Source organism: Corapipo altera, unplaced genomic scaffold (assembly GCF_003945725.1).
Source record: "Corapipo altera isolate COAL_440 unplaced genomic scaffold, ASM394572v1 23, whole genome shotgun sequence".
NCBI lineage: Eukaryota > Metazoa > Chordata > Aves > Passeriformes > Pipridae > Corapipo > Corapipo altera.
The window spans coordinates 6,726,226-6,740,160 of record NW_020884878.1 but is presented as its reverse complement, the minus strand read 5'-3'; positions in this window follow the sequence as shown (position 1 = coordinate 6,740,160).

Genomic DNA, 13,935 nt, shown 5'->3' with positions numbered 1-13,935 from the left:
CGTGACAGACATATCCGATTGCAAAAGGCACAACAGAAAGACTCCTTAGATTGTGTATTCTGTGAGACACGGTTCTTTCTGCGTTGCCTTTTCTCCTCGAGAGTGATCCTGCGTGTGTTCTCGAAGGAGACAGCTGCGTTATAGATGGTGTGTCTCCAGGCCTCCCGATTGGAGGCCAGAGTAGACCAGTTATGGTGATCAATAAGGCCAAGGCTGAGATGTTGTTTCAGGGAGTCCTCGAAGATACATATGAACTGTTGTCCTAAAATATCACTTCCCAGTAGAGTGAGCAAACATATCCTTTGCATGTTTCTATTTATAAATCTTACATATTTAGCCTTTTAATTATGTTTATTGGAATAAATTACACTCTGAATTCTTACAGCATCTTTCATTAAGATAGAAGGATAATGGTAATATCCTTGGTGTATTCCTATGCTGCAATCACAATTAACTGTTTACTTCTCCTGAACTTTCTCCAAGATTTTAATGATTCATACCTTTGCATTCACAAAACTCCATTTCCTCCAGTTTTTCCTGTAGATTTTTCAGATTATTTATTTTTCTGTGTTGAAGGTTAAGGTTTTCCTGCTTATGCTTGATGTTTTCTAGTGGAGCTGTCCATCACCTAATTCCAAAGAACATGAACCCAATCCTCCTACTGTATAAATTAGCTATTCACCATCAAATTTGAAGGAGACCATTTCCACTATCTTAAAATGTATAGTCTCTTTGTGTCTTTAAAAAAAGAAGAACAAAAATTAGTGGAGTTTTTTACACATAAATTGTATATTAAAAAAGTCAACAATACGAAAATCCAATCCTAAATATCACAACACACATTTATAAACATATACAGCTTGATTTTGAACTCTGGCCAAACTCTGATGAGCAAATAGTTATCTTTTACTCTACCAACCTACGCCACACATTTTTTTTAGCCATTTTTATCTCCTATATATCTTAAAGCCACATCTCTGCCCTCACACAGCAGCCAGCGGGTGAAACAGGAGGAACACGCTTCTCTAGCATGTGGGGAGAGCTGTAGAACTGCATCTCTGGTTGATGATCTCTTTCTCCATATTCTGTACTGCCCAGCTACAGCAGTCAGGAAATCCCTGACATATACAGATGAAAGATAAGATGGGTATGTGTCACCACATGGTAATGTCTACTCTGCTGCTAATACTGTCAGATACTATGAATCTCCAGTCTGATCCAGCATGGCTATTTTTATTTTAAACTCAGTGATGGATTAGGGATTCAATCATTTTTCAGATTAAAACACCTGGAAACATCTAAATAAGATCATTAAAAATCTCTAGACAAAAAGAAAACTGTAAAATAAAAGTTGCAAAACAACGAAAGACTTGTGTTGTCCACCCTGTAGAAGTAACAGAACAAACTGATGTGAACTGAAGGGATAAATGATGAAAATTAGTGTGTTTTAATGATCCAGTGATACTCAGTGGATGGCAAGAGAATAGCTGTGAACATCTGAAGTAGAGATGACTAAAATGACAATGCTGAGAAATAACTGTAATAAACGTCAATCCAGCTTCTGTCATCTGAGCTCAGCTACTTTTCAGTTGTCAGAAAGGCAACTAAATGGGACATAAAATCTGGTAGATTTCCTTTGAGGTCATGAAGGGATGGATTCTTTGCCACCACAATATCTGCTCCACAGAGGCAACCCTGCTGTAGCTGTCAAATTCTCAAGCTGCCTGTCCTTGAGTGCTATTTAGAAAGAATAACAGCTTTTTAATTGATCGTGGTTACTGAAAGTCATTCTTCTTTCGCTGACCAGTGTGGCATAGTGTCCCTCTTTTGTCTCCCTCAACAAATCACATTGTCTCTTTGCCTGTTTTCTGAAACACAACATCTGCTATGCCAGGATGTTGTGTGGCAGTTGATATCTCAACGGCCTGCATGACTTTGAGCCTAGTAATGATGTTTTCACCTGTGAGTTGGCAGCAGGTGTTTTCCAAGCTTTCCTGCTGATCAGGTTGCTTGCCAACAGACACAGTTCACTTCTGCCCGTCGCTGTGATGGACATGCTCTGTTTGGCTGCTTATTCTTGTTTTGCATTATGTTCTGTGAAGGGACTAACTGGTTGAGGTTTCCTTTAGAAAGCAGAAGATTCCTGCTTGTCAGGGGATAGGTTTGCTGTTAGAGGTGGAGTTCCTGTGGCACAAGAGGGAGGAGAGAGTTTCTTCTCAGAGCAGTGAGCCCTCAGCTCATGCATAAAGTGAGAAACTATTTAGAGGAACAGAGAGCTGAAATCTGGAACTTTTGGATGATAGGAATAGATGCTGCAGGGCCATAATGGATTGCTTGGGGTTGTTGCAACTCGTAAGTATTGTGTTGTTGGAAACCAAAACAGGAGCAACCATGTAATTGCAAGGAGAGATTGGGCGGGAGTCATCTTCACTATATCAAAAAACCATTAGCATAGCCATGGTAAGGTTATGGTTCCTTTTACTCTCTGTTTTGTCTCCATCAGTGAACCTCTTACATCACAGATGCAAAGTTGCAGTAGAAATGAAACACTGTATCAAAAACATTTGGAAAATTTATCAATCACATCATCCTTATCCATATTTCTATTGACTTCTGGAAAGAACCATAATATATGTGCAGTGATGAGCTTCTCTTAAAAACATACCAAACTGACCTCTTCACAAAAAGAACCAAGGTTGACTCTTGTCACTTAAATCAGGTGTATCACATATCTATTAATTCCACTCTTTATTATAATTTCTACTAATTTTCTCTACATCTTTTAAAAATAGACATCTTAATGTCACCCCTGAGTCCTAAGATGCAGGTGCAATTTAAGTGAGAGGGCATACAGCATGATTAATAATTCAGCTATTTCATCCTTGACTTCCTTTGAAACCCATGAGTGAATACACTCTGGTCCTGGGGATGTGTGACTGTTCATTTTTTTCAGTCAGTTCCAGTGTCCCTTCAGAATCCCTTCAGTTGATGAGTCCCCCATAAAGGATGATTTTTCAATATGAATATCCCTCATTTTTTCTGCCACAAACAGTGATGCAGAAAGAGTTTCTACCATCGCTGGAATTGCTCTGTGTTCTCAGAGCATGTCTTTCTTATCCTGATCGTCAGTGAACCCTACAAATTTTTTGTCAGGCCCTTTGTTTCTGATGAGTATTAACAAATACTTATCAGTAGTTTTGATTACTTTTGCTAGTTGATCTTCAATGTCCTTGTTGAAGTTTCTACACATACAAAGGGTTTATATAGCTACATTCTTTCCTACCCAGCCATTTCCAGGTTCCTCTATTTTAAAGCCACTGATTTAGTCCATGTTCCATTAAAATCTAGTTTATTTGAGTTTTGAAACATTTCAGTCTTTGAGGGATCACTCCAGGACAAAGCCTATGCAAAGCCTTCTTGGAGAATTGGCAAATGTAGGGTCCCTTCATAATACTGTTCTTCCTCTACATCCTAATAAAGGGTCTAATTTGATTTCTCACTTCTCCAAGGCAGGAGTCATCAGCAGTCCACCATCTGCACAGATCAGAAGGAAAAAATATGTTTCCAAAGGTTCTTCAGGCATGTTTTTAGCTTCAGCAGTTTCCAGGAAATAGAATGCTTCCAGAATGACTCTGACAAAACAATTTATGTTTCATTAATAATTAGATTTTGTTTTCAAATTTGCAAGTAAATATTTATTTGACACTCTTGAGTACCTGTTCTTTCTCAGATATTGTACACTTCTTGTCATTGAATCCTACACCCACCAGCCTAAATCTCAAGATAGAACATCTGTTATTGAGTTGTCTGTGTATAAGCCTGGACTCTCATTTGAATAAACCACACAGGAAATCAGAGCCTTCTGTCCAGTTTGTTCTTGATACCCACACGACATTTAAAAACTTTAAGTGTTCACTGCTTTAAAAGAATACACCAAACGTACTTCACATCTGTGAGACTGAAAGCATACTGCATGGGAAAAGCAAATATTGAAGGATGAATTCTATTACCAATGGGGGACAAGTTCCAGACTGCATTCACCTGAGAGCCAGTAGCTCTAATCTAGATTCTAAAAGGACAAACCCACTGTGAGAAAAAATTGGAAATCACATGGCTCATCTCTATTCTGCAGTGATATCTCAGAGTAGCTGTCCTAGGAAACTATTAAGATGTGGAGGCTTGTGAATGTGAGCTCAAACAAGATAACATTTTAGAAGCAGTTCTTGGAAACAAAATTAAGAACAAGTCTCAAAAAATTTTCATGTCCAAATGTAGCATTCATTTGAAATGATTTATTTTCCCTTCAGTCATTTGTTTATACATACACAAGCCGTCCTCACTCATCCTATGCATGTAGACATAAACAAATTAATTAATTGTTTTGTCCAACAGCCTTACAAGGAAAGAGTGAGAGAGATTTTCTGCTTCTAAGTACTTGGAAACTGCTAGTTTAGAGACTTGATAGTCACCAGAGCGACAAGAAAGAAGCAAATCTTAAAATGGGAACAAACATAATATTTCCTTGAATTGTAGGATATGCATTAGAAGTTTAATCATTCTGCACATGACAAGGCTAACAATAAGAAGTGTTATATCTGTCAGACAAATCATATGGTAGGGATAGAGGCCAAACACTAGCAATATCAAAACAGCTTTTTTTTTTCACTAGAGAGCAGGAGATGTCGTTGGATATCTGAATCCATTTCTGGACAAGTCAAGTACACAATCTGTGTTGGTACCAGTTATATAAGGGAAGTGTGGAGAACATCTAGAGGCTAAATTTACATGACTATAAAAGGAAAAAGAAGTGTAGAAAGACAAACCTGGAATATAGACTCTGTGTCGCTGAATCCCAACGCCTTCACCTGTCACACCACAAGATCTCTTCATAAATACATCAAAAACCCATTCATGATATGTGTTTTGTTTGCCCTTGATACTCCTTCTAAAAGGCTATTCAATACTCTTTTATAAAAATTCTTCAAATTTCCAACCAAATTTAACTAACACCCAGTTCAAACCAATCTGGTTTGGTGCTAGCTTTGTCTTCTTTAGAGGTATCTTTATTATATCCTCAGAGAATACATTTATAGACAGCTCTCAGTCTGGGCTGAGCTCAACAGTCTCTTCTGATCATACTGATTACTTCCTAAATATTGCCATTCTATTCCCTATGAACCACAGGGTAATCACCTCTTGGAGTCAACATGTGCAACTGAGTGTTTGGGTTGCAGGGACACTTCAAAATGTGAAGATTTTGCAGTACTCAGTCATGGTTTGCTTTTCTGAGCAACTGTGTGTCGCTGGAAACAATAATCACTAACAGATCCGCTCTTACAGTGTGGTCTGGTCCTTCTCCTCAGTCATTGCCCATGGATGAGCTCCTGACTTAAAATCTGAGTACTCAAATTGACAAATTTGCTTGCCATTTGAGTGAACTCTCATTTCACCTCCTATTAATCACTTCCTCCTGTGGTTTTGGGTTTTTTAAAGGAGATCTGATCTGATCTTGTCCATTTGCAACATGAGGGGTTTCCTCACCACATTTCTAATTTTTATGCCAAGATCATTACTGAAAATATTAAACAAGGTTTATCTGGAAAAATACCAGAGAAGAACTCCAGTAATCTCCTTCTGTCCAGCCAGATATTTTTCCTTTCTACTTTTCCTATTGCCGTCTCACCTCTAACCAACTCCTTAGTCAGGTTACAGTTCTTGCACTTTAATTTCCAACTTTTCCACTTAACCAAATTCCCATATGACGCTGTGTCCAGGTTTCAGACGAGGACATAGTTAATTTTTTCCAATAGCTAGGAGGGGGTGCACCTCATGTCATTGCCCTGGGTGGAGGAAAGGAACTCTCCCTCATTTCCAAGCAGAAGGGCGTTTCAAATGGTGGAAGAAATAATTTCTTCGTCTTATATCTTTTGGTATTAATATTGTTGCTGTTACTCTTGGTGGTTTTTTTATCTCATTACCTTTTCCAGTAAATTTTTCTGATCTCAACATGTGATCTTTGCCTTTTGTGCTTTCAGTTGGAGGAGGAGTAGAAACAAGTGTCAGTGTGGTTTTAGTGGGACTACTGAATTGGAGAATACCATGCCTAAACCATGACACACTGCTGGTTGACAGCCAGATAGATGGTTTCATCCCCCTTTCTGTTGTCTAGAAAATCAATTATCATATTAAAGAATGTTATCCATTTTTTCTGATAGCATCTGTTTGGTAAACTCCTTATACGTCTTTTCCATTTACAGCAATATATAAGTTAGAAAATTCCTTCAGGAACAAATTTCATTTAAATGCTGAGAAGCTCTTAATTCTTGAAAAGCAAGTCAAACTGGTGAGTAAAAGTGGTAATGCAGACTAGGAAGAAACCCATGCACAAATCTTCATTGTTTCATCTCTTACATGAATGTGTTTGCCACGCTTTGTTTTGACATTGTTTTTGAGCCAATTTGAACATAAATTCCAAGGAGAGCCAAACTTGTTCAGTTAACAGCAAATAAACAGAGGGAGAGGGGATCCACTCCAGCAGTGTTACACAGGGAAATTACCTGTTGCTAAGAGCTGATCTTGTTAAGGGACTAGAGATTTGCAAAACACAGCCATCCTTGTGACAGGGAATGGATATACTTTCCCGAATCTTCTGAAGAATATAAATAAATTACATCTGATCTAGGGGGACACATTATATACTTGTTGCTCACTGACATGTATTTTGAAAAGAATGAGTTTAAACAGAAGTTTAACTAAAAACAGACAAATAGGTACAGAGCCTGGTATGTTAGAGCAAGACTTTTGTTTTGAATAACTAAGTTGTACAGCAATACAAAGTATTGTTCTCATAATAACGATGATAGTAATAACAATAGTATTACAAACACTTCTAAGACAAAGTACAAAATTAAAGATAAAAGTCATCTTTGTCTTGGAGCAAGATGCAACATTAAGTGGGGAATATGGAAAATGCCTCAAAGACTCAGTAAAACCCTTCGAGGCATATATCTGTATTTGAGAAACCAATATTTCTTTAAAGAAATACATCCAAGTTTATTCTGGGTGATAATAAGCTGATGGGGAGGTATTTTTCCTTTCTACACCAGCTGAGCTAGTTGCTCATACTAGGGAGAGCAAGTGCTGCCTATTCTCATCTGTGTCAAACACAGTCTTTATCCATCATTCTAAATCAGTCCTCAGGCATATCTTTACTCGTTTCCTATGCATACCTGCTTACAGATCTCAGTAGCTTCCACTCAAGAGAAAGTATTTTGCTTTCTGCTGCAATGTGAATACCATTCTGCCCCTACATCTATAAGCCACTGCGGGTTTCCTTATGTCTTTTATTTGCAACATTAGAAATTAAATTACCCCTCTTAGAATTTCAAATAAATAAATAAATCCCCAACTCATTCATCCAATCTCTCTTAGAAAAAAAAACACATAACCTTCTTTTCTAATAAACACGATACTCAGAGCAGGAAACTTCTATCACTTCAGATGAGCTGCACCTCTCATCTTGCAGAGGTCAATACGGTGCAGTGCAATCACAATGGCTGACTCTCTTACATTATTTTTTTAGAGTATCATCAGCCCACAGCAGCCAAGCAGCAAGGCTGCTCAGAGCAGTGTTCTGCACTGGGTAACACATTGTCATGGCAACCAAACAAATGGGTCAACCCACTCCTGCTCGGTTCCATTGTTGCGTAGTGTGTAAGAGAAATCACAGCATGAGCATGAATGTGTCTTTGAGCTTCTGTGAGATTGAGCCAAGCTCCTTTCCAAATCTGCCCTTGGGCACAGCACCTCTTGCTGAAGCACTAGGCCTGTGTGCCTGCTCAGTGATGTGCAGACACATAGGTCCATGAGCTCAGCAGCTAAACACAAGGTCTTGGGAGGGAAATCAACTCCCAGGAAACACTGATGATCTTTCCTCCTGCATATCATTAGATAATATAGAGAAACACGCTACTAAAACAATGACAGTAAAGTGGGGATGGCTGAGCCAAGTCTTGTGGTGGAATAACTGGGCAATGTGGTGATGAAGCAGGACAAGTGGATGAGAGAGTCCTCAGAGGATTGTGAAGTGGTATGTCTGCTGAACACTGCTTTCTTCTATGTCCGTCCTGTGCTTTCCTCACTGTTCCAGTCTTGTTCTCCTTCCTCATTCCCACCGAATTCCCATTCCCATTCTTTTCTGTATTCTGTAATAACCCTTTGTTGACACTTCATCTTCTACTCCTGTGGTCCTAGAGGCTCACACCCACTCTGCCACACTCCGTAGCTTCTGGTAGGACTGTTTTGATATCATCTATCTTTTGCATTGCAAGATACTTTCTATCATAGAGTTTTGTTTTCAGACAGATGAGAACTTAATCGTAGCTATTCCAGATGGAATTGTGTGTGCCAGACATCTGGATGAAGAAGTTATTTTCTTGAAGTTTACATAATTATTGTCAGCCAAAATTCATAAAAATTTTCCAAGATTTAAGATAGAGTTGACATGGACCTGGGCGAAAATTATGGTAATTTAAAAAAAATTTAAACAAATTTCCCTTTCTTTATGCTATCCTCATGGTACAGAGAAGGGATATGCAGTTTATCAGAATATGCTGCAGTTTCCTTCAGGACATGCTTCCTGTTCTCCTTATGAATATCTGCTCTTTTCCAAATAAGATATAATCCCTGAAAAAATTGCCATCCACACATCTCAACAAAGAATTCTTAATGTTTACCAGATAAGACCCCAACAGATATTGTTTATACTGTGCATGTTGCAGGCAAGAGACCAACCAGAGTGCAGTGCTCCCCAAAGGGAGGATGAGACTGAGAGAGTCTGAAAATGATAAGCAGACTCCTGAGATGGGAGCTGAATCAAGAGGAAAACCAAGAGTACTAGATGAGAAGATGAGTTTAAGATGATGAGCAGAATCATAGAGTCATCAAATGATTTGAGTTCATAGAGACCTTAAAGATCATCTAGTTCCTACCCCCTTCCATGGGCAGTGACAGTTTCCACTAGACCATAAAAAAGCCTCATCCAACTGGCCTTGAACACTTCCAGGGATGGGACATCCACAACTTCTCTGGGCAACCTGTTCCAGTGCCTCACCACCCTCACAGTAAAGAATTCTTCCTTAGATTTAGTCTGAATCTACCCTCTCTCAGTTTAAAATCATTACTTCTCTCACCACACATCCTGATAATGAGCCTCTTCCCATCTTTCCAACGATTGATTATATGTTTTCAGAGTGTGAGCAAATGAGAAGAAACAAGAAGGGTTCTGGATTTTATGATAGTCCCAGATACAGGGGAAGAACTGGGATTGGACAGGCAAGCAGATTGTAGGGAGGGACCCTGAAATGAAATAGTACTGGGTGCAGATTTGCAGATGAAGAACTGAAGAACGACATAGGTGAGACTAGGAAGACAGACAGCCATGGGGAGTGTATGAGAGGAGGTGCAGTAAATGAAGAGGCTCATGTCCCCAAAGAGTAGTGGTGCAGTGCGCGGAAAAGAAGAAGGACAGCACATGTTTTAGGAAAGGAGAAAGCGGGAATGATTGTAAAGGAAGACTGATGTGAGAAGTCCAGGAAAAGGTAACAGTGACTGAGACAGGACCAAGAGCTATAAAACACTCAAAAGTAGAAATGATGGAAAGATGTGGCAGAAGAGATTGATCTTGTGGAGAAACAGCAGGACCTATGTCTGGAATGGAATTAAGAACTCATGTTTTGCCATTCACATGCTCTTGGCAAATATGTGTAAAACTCCTTAACAAAGGCTCTCATTGCCCCACCAAGAATGAGTATTTGCCATGACCAGTAGTTATTTCACTAGCTTCAAACTACAGAGTTCTGTTATGTAGCTCTAGGTGTTGCCAACACACAAACAAACAATGAAGACACCAGGATGATGCCACATTGTGGGATATTCTGCTCCTGTTTCTGATTTAAAAACAAACAAGCCATTAAAAAAAGAAAAATGCAGGAATATTACCTGCAGACTACTTTTAAAGCATCGTGAAGCTCATAAAACATCAGTAATGCACTTTGTGTACTTCTCTGTGCAATCTTTTCCAACCCGCTCATATGACTTTATTATAGTGGAAGGTTTAATTAAATGTTATGCACTTTTATTGCAATAGGAATTGGGGCTCAGTTTTATGGAAGAGCATGTGAAAATGAACCACGGCTGTGCTGTGAGAGGTGTACGACCCACAGGCCCACAGGTCAGAAGCTGTGGAAGCAGGAGGAGAAAGACTGTCCTCTGCTTTAAGTGTTCTGCAGAATTATATTCCACCCTGCCTCTCTCCATAATGTTGCCTATGATGCCAGGAAAGACAGTAGAGCCAAACTACTCGTGTGGCAATTACGTTTACTCATTATCTGGGTCTCACTTGAGCCTGAATTCATAAGGTGCTGCGCTTTCACCATTGCCTTTCATGTCTTTGAGAGTTGTGCTTTGAATGTCTAATGTGCTAAATGCACTGAAAAAAGTTTTCTACTGGCAACTCAGAACAAGCAAGAACTGAGCTTTTTTCACTTCTTTTGTTTCTCAGTCCTTCGAATATAAAATGGATGTATGAGTACTGCCTTATGTTAGAGAGATGTTCTGAAAATATGTTCATTTCTATTTGTGTAGCTGTTGGATGTTAATATGAACAGCATGAAAAGTCTCAGAGAAAGTTTGACAATTCTGTCTCTAGAACAGGTCTTGCAAAATGGGAGAGATAAGGTAAGGGAGCCACATGAGTAAACAAAATACTGAAAACCTATTTAAAAAGTGAGTACTCAATCAGGTGGATGTGCTATGAAAAAACACAGTATGTAATGATGAGATTGCAGGTGGAATTAGAAAACATAATCACAAAAAGTCAAATTAAGTTTGCACACGGATCTTAATTCTTGCATTTCCCATCTGTTGAGGGCTTGACTTTTCAGCTTCAAAAACAACATAATAATATAACATTGGACAGGTTTTTTACATACTCCTGCTTTCTGCAACAGACATGAACAAATGTTGAAACAATAAGAAAGCCCCATCCCTCAGATCCATGGGGGTAGTGAACTCTCCTGAATCATCGTGGTCATGTCATTTTGGCGTGGTTTTGTCGTAGTCTGTTGTCCTACTTTCATTAGTACGTTCTTTCACATTCTTTGTGAGTAAGAGTGTAGCTCTCTACTTAGAGAGGGCCCTGTGCAGTCAGATTACAGTCCTGATTGCAGTTGCAAGGTCTTTAATGCAACACAAATATTACGTCATCTTAGTATTTTACTAGGAGCCCATCACAGACACTGGTATTTTAGAGATGCAATATAAAAAGACAGTCCTTGACCTAAGGAATTTATAAACTAAAAAAAAGGCACAGCTTTATAAATAAGACACAAACACATAAGAAAGATACAAACAGATGAAACAATAATAATAAAATACAGTGGTCATACAAAAAAAAATCAGTAGACTTCTGCATTTATGCAAACATAATTGAAAGTATTGTTGTGTCTTTTATATCAGACCTGCTTGCCACTACTTTCCAGAGTTGCAGTTATGGGGATATTTGTTTATTCTCCTCCTTGTCACTGGAGGCTTTTACATATAGCAAAATGTAAGGGATCATGTAATATATTATAGATTCTTTGCTCTGTTTCCAGTTCCCAAAACCCTGTTGTGACCACTGCTTTATCACATCTAAAAAAATAATGTCATAAGATATAACAAACAGGGAGATAACATCAACATCTACATGAGAGTAATGGTGAACATTACTACATCGGAAAACCAAGAGCTTCAGTGTTACTGCATTATGCAAGAGAGCAGGACTCAAAAGATTTATGACACATTTCTGTTTGGAGATGGGAAGGGAATAATGGGAAAATCACACTTTTGAACAAAATGCCGAATGATTATTGCACTTGGAAGAGAAATGTCATATTTGTGCATGTGTTCATCATTCACAAACAATATGTAAATAAAACATTTAATTAGCTTACAGAAGACCTGCAAGAGCGAACAATGTATAGTTAGCACAGTTCATGCTAGTGGAAAAAAAGATTATAAAAGACAAACATAAAGATATTACTGTTTCAAGAACATAAGCACATATGCACCTTCCAGCAGATGATCCATATTTCATATCAGTTGAGGGAACTGAAACCAAGCCGACTTCTGACACAAATATCCAGTATTTTCCTTGCCAAGAGCCATCACTGGAAATTCAGAATACAAGGGAATTCTGCATTTAGTTTCATTTTTTTTACATGGCCTGTTCTGAATACCTCCTTTTTTTTTTTTCCTAATTTCTTTCTTCCTCTTTTCAAATCTGTGGTTCACTCCAAAGGTGGCAATATAGTAAGAAGAAGAAGGAAGGGTGTGGGAGACCTGACCATGCATACCTGACTTTACCATGAATATGAATTTGAACTAGTTACTTTCCTTCTCTGTGCCTCAGCATTTCTACCTGTGAAATGGAACCAACAAAAGACTAGTGCAAAAGCAAGATCTCAGCAAACACATTCTTGCTTGTCAAGTTATTTGTCTTTATATGATTTGCAAAAATCTCATGAGTTAGATCTGATTTGGAAAAAGCAAGCTAACTCAGTCTTCCCTTAGCTGCCTTACTTAATCTTCACCACTAAAGAATGGAAGTGTTTCACAACAACTAAATTCTTGCTTAATTAATTTCTAATTTTAATCTCAAACCATGCTTAATAAAATCATTCCTAATTCTGAGCATTCTACATTAATATACGGAGTACTGGATCAGCTTACTGGAGTAATTGATTTGTTTCATTAGAATCTTTCACTGAAAATTGTATTTCCAAACTTATAGAATATCTTAGAATTGACTCTGGAATTACGGGGCAAAAGGTCATGTTTTTTGTTATGTAAAAAGTCAGGCTTCCTGACTGTAAGTGTTTACTAGCATTAACAATTTAAAATATATTATTTTGGTACTATTAACAAACATTTGTCCTTCACTTGCAAATTCATTCAAGATAAGGCTAGAACGAAGAAAACTTTCCTGGGAAGTTCAGAGCTCAGACATGAACTAAAGCAAAGGAAATAGGTTGTATATCTTCGTGGAAATTACTTTCTTGATATTACTAGTGTATAAAGGGTTGACAATTTGCCAATCTATTTTTCTTAGCCTTGATGCTAGACTGAGGAAAAGAGCTTCTAGCTATGGCAAAAAGGACTGCTTCTGGCATAGACTTCTTTTTTATTACCATCAGATATTTGTTCTCATTTGGGTTCTTTTTAATTCTCAAATAATTATTTTAATGGCACCAATTGTTATAAAACCTTATCTTCACATTTACAACTGGAATGGTAATCTTGAGGCAGTTTCTTCATGTGTCCCTTTCCCAGGAGGTAAAACTACATTGATAGAGAACATCAGAAATTTCATCAAATCTGATCACTTTCAACTAATGATTATATAATATCCTGTGACAAAATAAAAATTAAATAGATCTAGACAAAATGCAAGGTAACCATAATAATGCAAATAGAACTTAGTTTAGGATCCATTTTATAGTTTAACAATATCATTAAAAAGAGCACTGAAAATCATAATGTTAAGACACCACATTAAAAAAAACAGCAGCAGACAAACTACTTAGAAACAGTATAGGAAAGGAAAGAATTGTACAGCATAGTAATGTTTATAAGATAAGAAGGGGGAACTTAAAAAGAAACTGTGAAATAGGACTATGACAGAGTTAAGCTCACCTGATTTTTAGAATTAGTAAAGGCATATAAAACCCCACTAAACAGAAAGTCAAGCAAATAAACATATATGTTGGAAAAAGCTGAACAAAACCCAATCAAACAAATAAACAGCACAGAGTAGAGGAATGATCTGGTTTCTTTGTCAGAAGACAAATAAAGCAGAAACACAGGAAACTTTGCTGGTAATCAGCAGACAATACC